General features: G+C 34.4%; 1 protein-coding gene across 18 annotated transcripts in view; it reads right to left on the bottom strand.

Annotated features, from left to right (window-relative positions):
• Nucleotides 1–14,030, bottom strand: part of Gtdc1 (glycosyltransferase like domain containing 1) — a 399,059-nt gene that overhangs the window by 196,270 nt on the left and 188,759 nt on the right. The window contains exon 1 of one of the 18 annotated variants that reach the window (XM_047545008.1): nucleotides 7,016–7,197. The exons of the other annotated variants lie outside the window; for them this stretch is intronic. The gene's annotated coding sequence lies outside the window, so the exon portion shown is untranslated. Of the gene's footprint in view, nucleotides 1–7,015; nucleotides 7,198–14,030 lie in introns of those variants that run through there. 18 annotated transcript variants of the gene reach the window in all.

The raw sequence follows: 14,030 nt of genomic DNA on the forward strand, positions 1-14,030 counted from the left end.
TGCTGACATACAGAAAGTATCAGAGGAACAATCAGAAAGGAGCAATAATAGTCAGGGACAACCTAGCTATGCATCCCTAATGAGATACCTACCACAAATGGATACAACAGAGGGAAAGAAAATCATGCCTTAGCAGCTGGGGACATTTAGATGGCACAATTTTAACAGAAAGTCATCTTTAGAACATAATGTAGCATATCTGACCATTAGAGCTTGAAGTCCCATTCTAAAAACGTTAGGTTCAAGAAAGTTAAGGGTTTGTTTTGTTTGTTTTTTTCTATGATCACACTGGTAGAAAGTGGCAAAGCAGAGACTGCAGATCTTCTAAGCCTGAAGTGCTTTTCATTACACCACAGCTCTGAATTGGTTGTGGACCACTTACATTGCAAATGCTTTTTTCTGTACTTAATAAATAGAAAATATCATCCTTGTTATTACCATGATTACAAATACTATAAATCCTCGCTTGCTGACAAGCCAAATGGCTAACTTCAGGTGTTTATATGATCTGCAGCACTAGCCTTTCACACAAGAAGAATGATGACATAATAAGTACATATATCATAAATAGGAATTCAAGTGCCTTCTTCATGGCATACAAGAAGCACATAAGACCAAAAGCTAGCAATCCCTCTTTAAACCACTTTGCTGTACTAATGTTTTGGTTTATTTCTTTAAAGTTAAAAAAAAAAATTATTACCAAGGAAGTGTATTTATTTTTTTAAACTGTTCATCTATATACAACTAAAGGAAGCAGTAAAATTATGGTCATAAATTGCCCTATTTCATTCAAAGATATCCCTATCACCACCATCACCAAGTATAAGCCTTTCTAAAGCTTACACTGAAAATTCTGAAATATTTGGTTACCTACAAATCTGATCCTTATTGGAGAAAAACCACAAAATATTAATTTCAATCAATTAATATTTTTCTTAAAGGGGAAAGCCACTGTGGGTCTACTTATTGAATCATCTTCCTCCTCATCTATTCTCCCTCCCCCTCCCCACTACATACACCACTGTAAGCAATGACTCCCATTTTTAATCATTAAATCCTCAATGTTTTTCACACACAGAGCAGAAAAACACATTAAATGCAGCCTCTATCTGACATTAATTACAAAGGAAAAAAGTGGTACCTCTTATAAGGAGAAATCTGGTAGACACCAACTTAACCAAGTTATCAAATAATATGATCAATAATGGAACAAAGCGGAATCATGTATTCCCAAATACATGAGATAGGTAAAAATCATCAGTGAAATAGTCCTGCTGAAAATACCTGATCTGAATTTGGCAGTGAGGCAATATTCAGACAAATAGCTTGTGAAGTAATTGAGCTAGAGAACAGAAAATATCAATGTCAGACAAGAAAAAAATCTAAATTAAAGGAAAATAAAGAGTCTCCAAATCAAAATTCAGTGTTTGATCCTTGCTTGGATACTGGAATGGGGAAAAACAAAAAACAAAAAAAAAAAAAAAACGGAAATGAAAGCCATCATCAGGACAACAGGGAAAATGTGAATACAGTCTGAAAGTAAGATTTTAGATTGTAATCAATCTCAAGTTTCTTAAATATAATGCTTTTATTGCAGTCATCTCAGAAGATTCATGTCAAATTATTTACATGTGAAGTGTCAAGATGTCTGCAACTAATTCTTACAACATTTAGTAAAAATTCTTCTGATAATAACATTCATGTGTATACAACTACATAGAGAAATGCAAAATGTACATTAGCAGTTGATTGATCTGAATGAACTGGGTATATGCAATTCATTGCCCTATTGCAAATTCTTGGTGAGTTACACCTTTATAAAACTATAGACTTGATGGGAATATGAATTAAATAACACTTAAGTAGAAGGGAAAATTCTACATTCCATAAAGAACGAGTCCATTGCTTATGCATTTCTTGACATATCCAGTCATCAATATCATATGTCAAGATTGTCCTCAGAGTGGACCATCAATAGTAATGTTTAACCAAGGCAAGTACCTCACTCCACTTTTTCTACATGCCCCCTTCTCTTTACCCTACTCACCGGCTGATCCACAATAAAGAACAAAGCCTTTCAAAGAAAACCTCCCACATAATGGAATGCACTACAGAAGAGAAATGATGAAGATTTTCATAGCACTAACCATTTGATAAGACTGCCTACTCTAACACCTGCTTCAGTTGAATTGTTAAAAGAAAATTAATTGTAATTTTATAATAAATCTTGAAACAGTATTCAATTATCTTTCCATCATTACTAAAGTGTTTCTCTTGACTTTATTATTTGTAAAATGGTGCTTAAACTGGACCATAAGCAATTCCTCAAATCTCTAGTTTGACACCCCAAAGAAATGATGAAGATGTCCACAAAAGAAATGCAAGTACAGGCAATTTTTACTTTTCCCTCTGTCGTCAATTTTTTAAAGTTGATAATTACACAATGAATGGCATCAGTCAATCAGCAGCTAATCCCTAGGCTACCAATGTTCACCTTGCCTCAGGTGTTATTTAAGCAATAAATCCTAACAAGGTGTACTTTATCATCTCATGGCGAGTCTCTGGCAGGAAAGGGCACAAGGTGATAGCAAAAACCACTAGGAACAAGATAATTCCTGACAGCTGCTGCTTGAGCATAAGTTAAATTGAACAGTTTATCTCAGCATGAAGATGTCATAAGGTTTTATGTTTAATATTTTTAAATTAACATAAAACCCAGAGAAAGCAGTTGGACAATCTTTCACAAACATGACATACTACAATCACTGTATAAGCTGGATTAGTACTTATTACCATGCTACTACAGAATTAAGCTGTTTTTAGACCACCAAAGAGCTTTAAATTGCAACTTTTGTCTCTGTAAAAGAAACCTATATTTAAAATGTCTGCTAAATTCAAATTAACGGCTACATCATTAGCTTACCATTTCACCCAAAGTACAAGTAAGTTGCTATTATAATCGTCTAACCAAAATGGCTTTATGCTGCAAGCATATTAACATCATTCCATGTATTTGGGATAGTATCCATATACATGTTTTGATTGTTTCCAGTACACATTGTATCTATAATTTGAGTCATATTTGCTTAAAGAATACAAAACAATTTAACACAATAAAATGCAAGATTAGGAATTTTACTATTTTTTTCTCAGTTTGAATAACCCAGTTGTTTGCCTTTTACTCTATTTACTAAGTAAAAAGATGCCAAAATATACCTATACCCTGTAAGAGTGAGAGCATTATTATCAAGATGCTATTTTTATATTTTAACAGTATGGAAAGAAGTGAAATAAAAAAAGAGAGGGTACACATTCAATATTCCAGCCACTGCCCATAGAATCTAGTAATAATCCTTCATGAACTGGGTTATCTCACTCTTGCCCCATGAAATCTTTGCAACAGGCCCCCGTACTCCCTGAAACCATTTATCACATAACAGGAAAGAGTATATAATTAACACAGATAACAGTTTGAGCTGTGTTACTCGTCTTAAATAATTTTTTTGCATGGCTTCCGCAGCCCTTTGACAAAAGAGCAATTCTTCCAGCTATGCCACTTTGTTCAATATCTAAACTCACAATATGGATTCATGTTGTTCAGCCTCATTACCAAAGTTTTTGTTCTTTTCTTCTCTTTCATATTCCTGTTCCTTAATACATACTCTCCAGAATCCTAGCTTCTATACTTCCTGTGACATATTTCCTGTGATGATAGAAAACTTTTATAACTCTACTGTCACTATATGATGAGCCACGTATGGCAATGAGTACTTTAAATGTAGCCAGTATAGTTGAGGAACTAATTTCTTATTTAATTTGATCTGATTAAATCTAAATGAATAGCCATCTGTAACTATTGGCTACCATGTAGAAAAGCACAGCTCTGGATAGACAAGCTTTCCTTAACCCAACACTCCTTCACCCATTGGACCTAAACAAAATTGCTTGCCTAACTGATTTTTCTGAGCAATTCTTGAATCTGCTTGTGATAACCTAATTTCTAAGTTCCTCTTGATTACTTCAGTTTTGCCTACCAAGCTCTCCAATCCTAAAATATACTTTTTTTTCTTATAATGATTAAAAAGTAAATACCCCTTACAGAAAATGTTTTAAGTATAAAATATGTATATAAAGTGAATGGCATGTATAAGCACTCTAAAGAGAGGTAGCTACTATTCACATTTTGGTGCTTATCTAGCAAGTTCATGTTAAGCACCTACTGTTTGCAAGATACTAGGTTAAATGAAAAATAAAAACTAAGCAAGAAGAAAATCGCCCGGTCAAGGAATGAAGACCAAGGATATTAGAATACTGTGTTCGATCAGGAAGTGGCTAGAGGTGAGGTTGAAGAAGTACCTAATACCCTGTTAAGACATGAAAATAATTATGGATTTTATGATAAAAGCAATGGGAAGAGACTGAAGACTTTTAAGTTAGGAGGTGACATAAACAGATATGAACTTTGGGTGCATTTAATTTTATTATTTTTACTTCATAATAGGTTTATATATTGCATAGACTTTCTGTTTTTATTTTAACTCTTAAGAATATGTTGTTTTACCATGTTGGAAATATTTCTAAAACATGATTTTTAATAGATTTGACTACATGCAATATCATAGTATCTTCAACTAGGGTATAATTTTTGTACTCATATATTCACAAAGTTCTACAAAATCTCCTATATTTCTATTACTTTTGTTTAAGTATTTTATAAGATCTTTGTTTTTTGGGTTTTTGTTTTTGGTACCAGGGATTGAACTCAAGGGCACTCCACCACTAAGCCACATTCCAGCCCTATTTTGTATTTTATTGTCTCACTGAATTACCTAGCACCTCACTTTTGCTGAGGCTGGCTTTGAACTCTCAACCCTCCGGCCTCAGCCTCCCGAGCTACTGGGATTACAGGCATGCACCACTGTGCATAGCTATTTTATAAGATTTTTTTTTTTTAAGGGGCTTGAGTTGTGGCTCAGTGGTAGAGTACTTGCCTGGCATGTGTGAGGCCCTGGGTTCAATACTTAGCACCACATATAAATAAATAAAATAAAAGATCCATTGACAACTAAAAAAATATTTTTAAAAAAGTATTTTTTAATATTACTTTTTAATACCAGAAAACTTTATTCTGGCTACTGTATGGAAAACACACTGCAGAGAGAGTTGTGGGAAGACAGTAAGGAGAAAAGAAATGACAGTGGCTTTGAGTAAGATGTCCAGTGCTGAGGGAGATGCCTAATGGCCTGCCTGGGTTTTCTGGTAAAACTTGAGTGGAAGAGTGTGATTGTTTTCTTCACTTTATCACTTACAAAGTGTCTTGAAAGTGCTTCAATATAATAGGAACTCAATGATACAAACATGCATAAATGAAAATCACTCTCAAACATTTCAAATCTTTGGTTTCAACATATTTTTTTGATTCATGAAAATTGTGTAGAAACATAACTGAGTTCAAATATTCATTAGTCATCAATATACAAAATTCATTTTAACACACTTTGTTTTAGTTGTCAGCTTCTTCATCTTAATCAGAACATTTCTACTGCATGTTTAAATGCTACAGATTTTCAAAAACCTTTAAGAACACTAAATAACAAAATGTTTTCATTTGCTAAACAATTAAAATACAAGATGGAAGTCTTATCTAAAAGAAAAGAAAACAGTCATTTAATTCCCTAGGTTTTTGTGATGGGTAATCTATAGGTTGTTAACAAGATAATTCAGTTTCCCCAAAACTGTCTTATAGTATGGAATGGCATTACTTAATCAGGCAGTTTTGCTTTTCTCTACCATGTAATTTTCCCATCCTGTACTTACTATGATGGCCATAAGAACACTGTGGACAAGAGGGTACTATGTAAAAAACACTTGACAGGAAAGCAGGGAATCAAGCTGTGTAGATATAACCTCCCTGCTATGGCAGTTGAGAGGAAGGAAAACAACAAAGAACAGTGAAAAACCAGGATGTCTCAGGATTTTGGGGGAGCGGGGGAAGCAGAGGAAGACTGTTCCTGAGGTCTGTGGTGCAAAGGTCAGAGATATCTGAGTAAGTTAGATAAGAGAAGGATAAATGGCTGAAGTGTACATTTGGGGGAGGGGAGAAGGTAAGCAATCAGATAAAACTGAAAAGGTAGTCTTCCAATAGACCTGAAGACACCCAAACGCAAGATAAGTTTACACTTTATCTACTAGCAATATTACGTTTATTATCACACTAATGTTCTCTATTTCTTCTTATTCTTAATTAAATGGTTTGTCGATTCTTATTTGCCATGAAAAATGGTAGTAAAATGAGGAAGATAAAGAATCAAATAAAATACCATCATCAATCATCATTACCACACTTAAATAAGGGAGGTTGCTCAGAATATATCCTAATACAGAAGTGGTAAAACCAATTCACTTAAAACCATGGCTCTCTTCATTGCTTTCCCGCCCCGCCCCCCATTCCCTTTCAACTGAGGATTGAACTCAGGGTTGCCTTACCACTGAGCTGCAGCCTGTCCTTTACATTTCTTATTTTCAGACAGGGTCTCTAAGTTACTGAGGTTGGCCTTGAACTTGCAATGCTCCCACTTCAGTCTCTGAGTTGCTATGATTACAGATGTGTACCATTGCACCTGGCTTTCATACTCAATTTTTAATAATGAATTCCTTAAGTCATCATAATATTCTGGTGTTGCTGATAATTTCTATAGGAAAAGAAGCAACACCAAGTATCAGGCCAGAATCTTCCTGTGCATCACCTAATTTAATCTTCACCACCACCCAAAGAGATACGTCTTATTGTCCCTGTTTTACATATTAAGAAGTTAAAACACAAAAGGCTTGATTAAATGCTAAGAAATGCATTTCAAATCCAAGTGGTGGAGACCTGAAGTCTCTACATTCTTACTTTTTTTCCCATACTTTTTATGAATCATCTGACTCTGTTTTTTAAAGTTACTTGTACTTAATACAGTCTATGTTTGAGAAATAAAAGAATATAAATGGTATAAAGAAGAACTACACTAACCTGAATCATTTGATTTCCTCCTTCATTTATCACATATTTGCTGACTGGTTAGATTGCTCTGTTTCTATGAACTTCGGAGAGGAGAATGACCATCAATGAAGGCTTGCCTAAGGAGATGCCCTCTGGGCAACATCCTAAATCACACAAAGGAGTGCACCTACTGAAATATCACAGAGGTGGTCAGGACAGTGACCTAGGCACTAGCTGGCACTGCAAGTAAAGAATAAAACAGAAATGGTCATTAAAAGGGAGCAGTTACTGGTAACTCAAAGGGTTCTAGCTTCCATATGCTGATAGGTGGTGACAACATTCCTTATCAAAAAAGGAGACCAAATCAGAGGCTACAGTGGAGGGTAAATACAGAGACAGGTTTTACAAATGCTAAATATCAGGAGAAAGACCAGTAGTAACAAAAGATAATGGATAATAAGCTAATAAAAGAAAAACGCACTGGAGAATTAATTAAACCAAACAGCCTGGTCACCAGATATGTCTATTAAAAATGTAGGTTCTGGATGTTAGATAATTTTACCTATCTCTTCTACATGTTTCGCTAATATTTTTCCTATGTTTTTTAAAATTATATATTCCTTGATGAGATAAATTAAATGTGTTATTCTTTAGTATCCTACAGTTTCCCTAGCAGGGCACTTGCCACTCTAGATTGTATTTTCCCTTAGGGCAGGCCCTCTATCATTCCTCTTCCCTATCCTACCCAGGTGCTGAATAACTGTCTTCAAATAAGTGAAGAAATGAGGTAAGCATTCCTTCCTTCAATGACACTGGGAAAACAAAAATGGTTGATTCAAGGTTTATAGTAAAGTGTTCAATATGACATTCACTCCTACTGTTAATAAAAACATCTGAGCTAGGTGTGGTGATGCATGTCTGTAATTCCATCTACTTGGGAGGCTGAGGCAGGAGGATCACAAGTCCTGGGCAACTTAGCATTTAACCAAATCTTCTGTGTTTTAACTTCTTAATCAGTAAAACAGAGACAATAAGACATATCTCTTAGGATGGTGGTGGAGAAGATTAAATAAGGTGATATACAGGAAGATTCTGGTCTGATACTTTGTTGCCTCTTTTCCCCAATCTCAAAATATAAAGTAAAAAGGGCTGGGAATGTTGCTCAGTGGCAGAGTGCCACTTGTTTTAATCCCTAATATGGAAAACAAAAGCGGGGGGGGGGGGGGGGGGGGAGAGACAGAGAGAGAAGCCTGTGTGTCCCATCTTACTTCAGCACCCAACAGGATTCTAGGAAGTTTTATTTGCTGTCATTTTAGACTGAGTCCATTACTTTCTTCTTTGGGTTCCTAATAATTTTTCAAGTACTATTTCCTATTTTACCATTCTAATATATGAAGTACTCAAGATCCGATCCAAAGAAAAGGAGCTCATGGGGAAAGGAAGGTGTCAACTTGGTACAAAGATCAGAAATGTACAATATCATGATAATAGTTTCTGTCATCTTCAGGGATTCATGATCGTCAGCCTTGAAGAAGCAAGATGATTAACATGCAAAGAGCATCTAACTTGCTGAGTGTGCTGGGAACACTTCATATGGTGTTTTATCTCCATAAACTAATATAATTAGTATGTGAAATATTTATAATTCATCTCATGATTAATCTATTGTAGAAGACTATTCCTTAACAGCAGCATATCATTTTATATTGGAATGTTCTTTGCCCTTTAGTTCATGCCACTCATGAGTCTCTGGAGTACATTTCTAAACACTATAAGAAGACTAGAGAACCAAGGTAATGGATACAAGCCTCATCATCATGCCACCTGCATTGTCTAAGTTTATACACAAAAGGACACAGTGACCAGTCTAGCCAGAACACCATCACTCAAATAGATACAGAAAACCCAGTTCAGGCACGAGCCTGGGGGGAAACAGCACAGGTAAGCACAAAGGTTTTGAATACCATCTTCATTTGTTTGAATATTATGACATAGTAATAATTAAAATGATCCATAACATGAAGAATAACAATAATAATAACAATAATATCTGCTTCCTGGCACATCAACTAAGCAATTCCTGACAATCATGTAGAGAAAGTTACTTGGTGCCCAAGTAACAACTGAGCTAACAAGGAAAAATATGGTGACTCACTATTTACCAAGTCACTTCTAAAACTATCAATCACAAAACAAAATATTTCATAAATATTCAGTCCTTTTATAATAGGTCCAGGATCTAAATTTTTCAGTACTTTTCAGAAATACCTTTAAACTTGCTTCCCAGAATGTTTTACTCTATTGTTTCATCTTTTGATTTGCAACACTTTTTCTTATGCTTTTCAGAGATTACCCCTTTGTTTTGATTATTCCTCCTGTGTTTGTTTTGGCAAGTCCATGACAGTTCTTTGAAATCTTCCCCAAATTTGGTGCTTAATATGCCTTTTGGAGAAATACCTCCTGCAAATAATTTAGTATCCCCAATGTTTGCTATTTCACACATCACTTTCATCATTAGAGTATCATCAGATAATTAATTATAAAAGTCAAAGCTAACAAAGTGTACTATAAACAGTAGGCACTCAAGAAATGCTTGAGGATGAAGTTTTCAATAATATAGTATATCTTCAAGAGAAAAGAATTCAAAGGTGTGAGTCCCAGGGCTGTGTGCACGTCTTATATATTCTTATTTTAAACATGATGCTTATTATAAAATTTGATTTGCTAAATCCTGTGTGTGACAATTCTAATTTTAATTTTAATTACTTGGTCTATATCACAAAAAGAAAACATTTGAAAGCTAATTTTTTAAAGATCAAATGGGATAAATTAAAATCTCCTACATGGTTATAAGTGAAACAAATAAAAACATTATTTTTTTGAAAATATGCTTTCCTTGATAACAACCCAAATAAGTGTGCTCTTTAAATAATTAGCAGACACATAAATAGAGGGGAAAACAGATGAAAAGAAGAAAACACAATATAAATAATAACTGTTAAGATGATCTTAAATGATGCATTGGGGTGATTCCACACAAACTACATCACAGTCTTCCTGAGATACATTTCTCTTAGTCCCATCTAGCATACCACACTATATTTCAAATTCATCACATACCTAGCAAGAAAGAACTATGCTCACATTTCCTAGGTCACATTTCCTTACCAAGTGACCTGCTCCAGATCCTACATTAAGGCAAAGTTATAGCCCACAGAGTCAGTAAAAGAAAGGAAATCACAACTGTGGCTTGTGAACTTGGCCTCCTAATTCCAATCAGAGGAAGCAACTTCAATTTAGAAGTATGGATGAAATATTCTCCACTAAATGGAGAAAAAGTCTATTCATCCTCCAAAAAAGCAGTCAGATGATGTTTCATCCCTGCCCTCCATTCAATAAGGGAAAAGTACTTCAATGTGAGTATAACTGTACTAGAGATTCACTACAGATATCCCCTATGTTATTTGAATTTCCCATTGCCTACATCCAAGGGTCACACAACTGAGGATCATGTGTCATGGGTCACAAAATGGTAGTTAAGAGCCTCTCTTAGTCGTGCAGTCTTCCCCAGCATGCAGGTTTCCCTTCTGAGTTAGTCCTGTCCTTCCTTCCTCATCTTCTCCTTGTACATAATGGTCTGGAATGCCAGGAAATAAGCAGAAAGTCATGAGAGAAACAAGTCAGGCATTCAGATTTGGCCTCCAGAGGAAAATACACTTGAGACACGCATTAAAAGGTGAGCAAAATTTCTAGTCATGTTTATGTAGAAGGCAAAGATTAGGAAAGGAGTAGTGTATGCATGTCTGTTCATACTAGAAAGGCAAATATCTGGAAACTATATATCCACATTCTATTGAATTAAGCAACTATTTAGCACATAAATATATATGCATAGCTCATACATGATTATATATGTATAAGACACATACATAGGACTGGGGTTGTGGCTCAGTGGTAGAGCACTCGCTTAGCACATATGAGGCACTGGGTTCGATTGTCAGCACCACATAAAAAAATAAATAAAACAAAGACAGAGTGTCCTTCTACAGCTAAAAAATTTTTTGTGGAAGAATCTATCTAGGTGATAAGGGATAAAAACATAAACTACATTTGACAACCTGCTCTTTATCTTTGCAATCTGAAACATAAACAAATGGCTAAAATTATATGATAGCAAACCTTTCATATTCCAAATTCTTAAATACTTCCAAATGTGTTTAATTACCAAATTTATATATACTGATATTATTACTCATTTTAGGGTGATGTCATTTCATTACAAATGAATTTTATGATAAACTGCTTCTTTACTAAGTCCCCAAATTTAAATACACTCAGATGGGACATTCTATTAACTTCTTCTTTGTATAACAACTCCTTGTCTTGAAAAACACTTTCAAAGAAATGTTAGTATTTTCCCACTCCATAGGAATCAGTAACAAGGCGAGATTCTCCCAAGAATATTCCAACAGTCCTTGAAAAACTAAGACTGTCACAAAACCTGAGCATCTGGCAACTCTGCCACCATGAAGTATCCATATGGAAGAGACCAAAATGTGTCAAAGTACCCAAAACGATTTTGGATAGTGTAGAAGATAGAATAAATAATTCAGTATCGTCAACACTTTCAACAGCAGGTAGTGAGTATGCTACCTGCTTCTATAATGTGCCAGAATGTAACATAAGTGTGTGAGACTCTGTGTGTATGTGTGTGTGAGAGAGAAAGGCAGAGAGTATCAGTATACATGAGGCTACAAATTATTTTTGTAGAGAAATATTCCTTAGGTAGTTCTCTTTGCAGAGACAGCAGAACTCTGTAAGAACACGTTTACAGATATACAGAAAAATGAAGCCAATGAAACCTTATATTTAAGATAAATATAGCAGCACATATATTACCTTAGAGTCAATGAAAAAATTGCATTAACTTAACATTATGGTTGAAATTGTATGTGCAAAAAAGTCAAAAAATCCAAAATTATGGTTCCCTCAGCAACTATAACCATGTCCTCATGCATATGAGTATTTTGCATTATTGTAATGATGATACATTTCAGCCTTAATATCAGTTTATGCAATGTGACTGAATTAGGATTCTTCTGGGAACTATAACTTTAAATTTCTGGACTTTCGTGAATGTAAAATCTTAACTATAAAATTACATTAATGTAGGGTGGGGTTTTGCATTTTACTTTCTGGCATTGAAGAAAAAAGCAATAAAAAGTAAATGGTTGATGACATTAAAGTAGCAAAAGATTGGTTGATTTCCAATAATAAAAAAAGGATTTGATAGAGAGTTTAATTCCTTAAAATAGGGACATAATAAAAACAAAAAGAAATGTCCTTCCGAAGACTACTCAAAGAATAGGTAAGATGCCCTTTTAGGAATGATTAAATCTACTTTTGTATAAAATTTTAGTTTCTGATTAGAAGATAATTTCATTCAACTGTATTTTAACATGGATAAAAATAAAAATGCCTGAAATATTCTCTCCACACATATTCCTGCATCTTATCAAGGAAAAAAGTGTTAAAATGATGCCCCATATTTTCAATAGAGAGGAACTGGTTGGGAGTCACTCTTCCTACTTGCACAAGAACCATGGCAGGACGTAAACTGCAAAATAAAATTACATTACTGTCAGCAACCATTTTTTCATTCTGGGGCTGAGGCTGATTCAAATATGATTCAGAAATGGAAAGAAACAGGAACGCAATGATCACATGAAGCTCAAGAAAGAGATAACCACATTTGTGCAAGATCTTGAGGTGTTACAGAAGCACGGAGTAGTTGAACGACTAAGAACAGGGAGATAATGGATTCTCAAGAGAAAAGTCACAACCACACTTGTTTGGGGGAAAATTACAAATACTTTTGTGGAAGTGATATTTAGGGCTTCACAAAATGAGGATTTCTTCAAAAAAAGGAAAATATTACAAACAGAAGAGTCTGTGGAAAAATCTAAAAGTAAAAGTTTCCAACACTTCTTAGGAGAACAATGAGTTTGGCAGAAGGGTAAAAGGTTCATGGAGGAATTATCGGAAAGGAAAAGTTGCAAATGAATATTAAGTATACATTGCAGAGGATCTTCAATGCAAGGCTGACAAGTCCTAACTGCAACATAGAGGCAGGGGGAGGGGGTTACTGAATTCAGGCTATATATATATTTTAGGAGAAAGAAACAAAAATGAAAAATATTTTTAAAAAATTAAAATCCATAACAGCAAGATATAAGACATATTAGAAAAGATGGAAGAATAGTTATGAGATTATAATAATAATCCTGACAAGATGAAATGAAAGCCTGAAGAAATGTGACAACAAATCTTAAAAAAAGAAAAAGGAACTTCAAGGTGCTTTCAAAATTTTTGAAATGCAATGAATATTAGAAAGATTATGCCATCATTAAACACAGAAAATCAAGGTTGTGGTCTCATGTAAGGAAAATGAATGATTAGCAAATCCTAAATTTAAAGTATCAGGAGCTTCAGAAACAAGCATTCCTTACCAAAAAAAATAAATAAATAACATTAGAAATATGGTCCAGAAGACACTGCTTATAACAATGAAAACAATACTATTTCTTATACTTACCCAAATTGCAAGCTGGTTACTTTTACAATCTCTTTTTATCCTTCTAGGGTTGATACCAACATTAACTGTACAAATTAGAAAACTGAAGCTCAGAAAGGATGACTTCTCAAAACTCTCAAAACTTACATGGGAACTAAGTGGCAAAGTGAGATTGAAGATATGGATTTTGGCACATTTGGTACAGAAATCATGCTGAAGTTAAGGAAAAGATTATCAATAAAATAGAGAAAAAACATGAGATGTGTGCAGAACCACAGCAAAAACCTAAGACTACAGAGCAGACTGTTCAATAGCCCAAGAGATGATAGCTTGTAAAGTGTTACAGAGTGAGGTACTAAACAGGTATTCTATATACTTCTGTCACATAAGCAGCAAAAGAGGAGATAGTACTAAACAGTTTTTTTTTTTTTTTTTTTTTTTTTTTTACTCCAGTGTTCTCAAAAGAATTCT

This window comes from Sciurus carolinensis, chromosome 3, assembly GCF_902686445.1.
Source record: "Sciurus carolinensis chromosome 3, mSciCar1.2, whole genome shotgun sequence".
In the NCBI taxonomy this organism is placed as follows: Eukaryota; Metazoa; Chordata; class Mammalia; order Rodentia; family Sciuridae; genus Sciurus; species Sciurus carolinensis.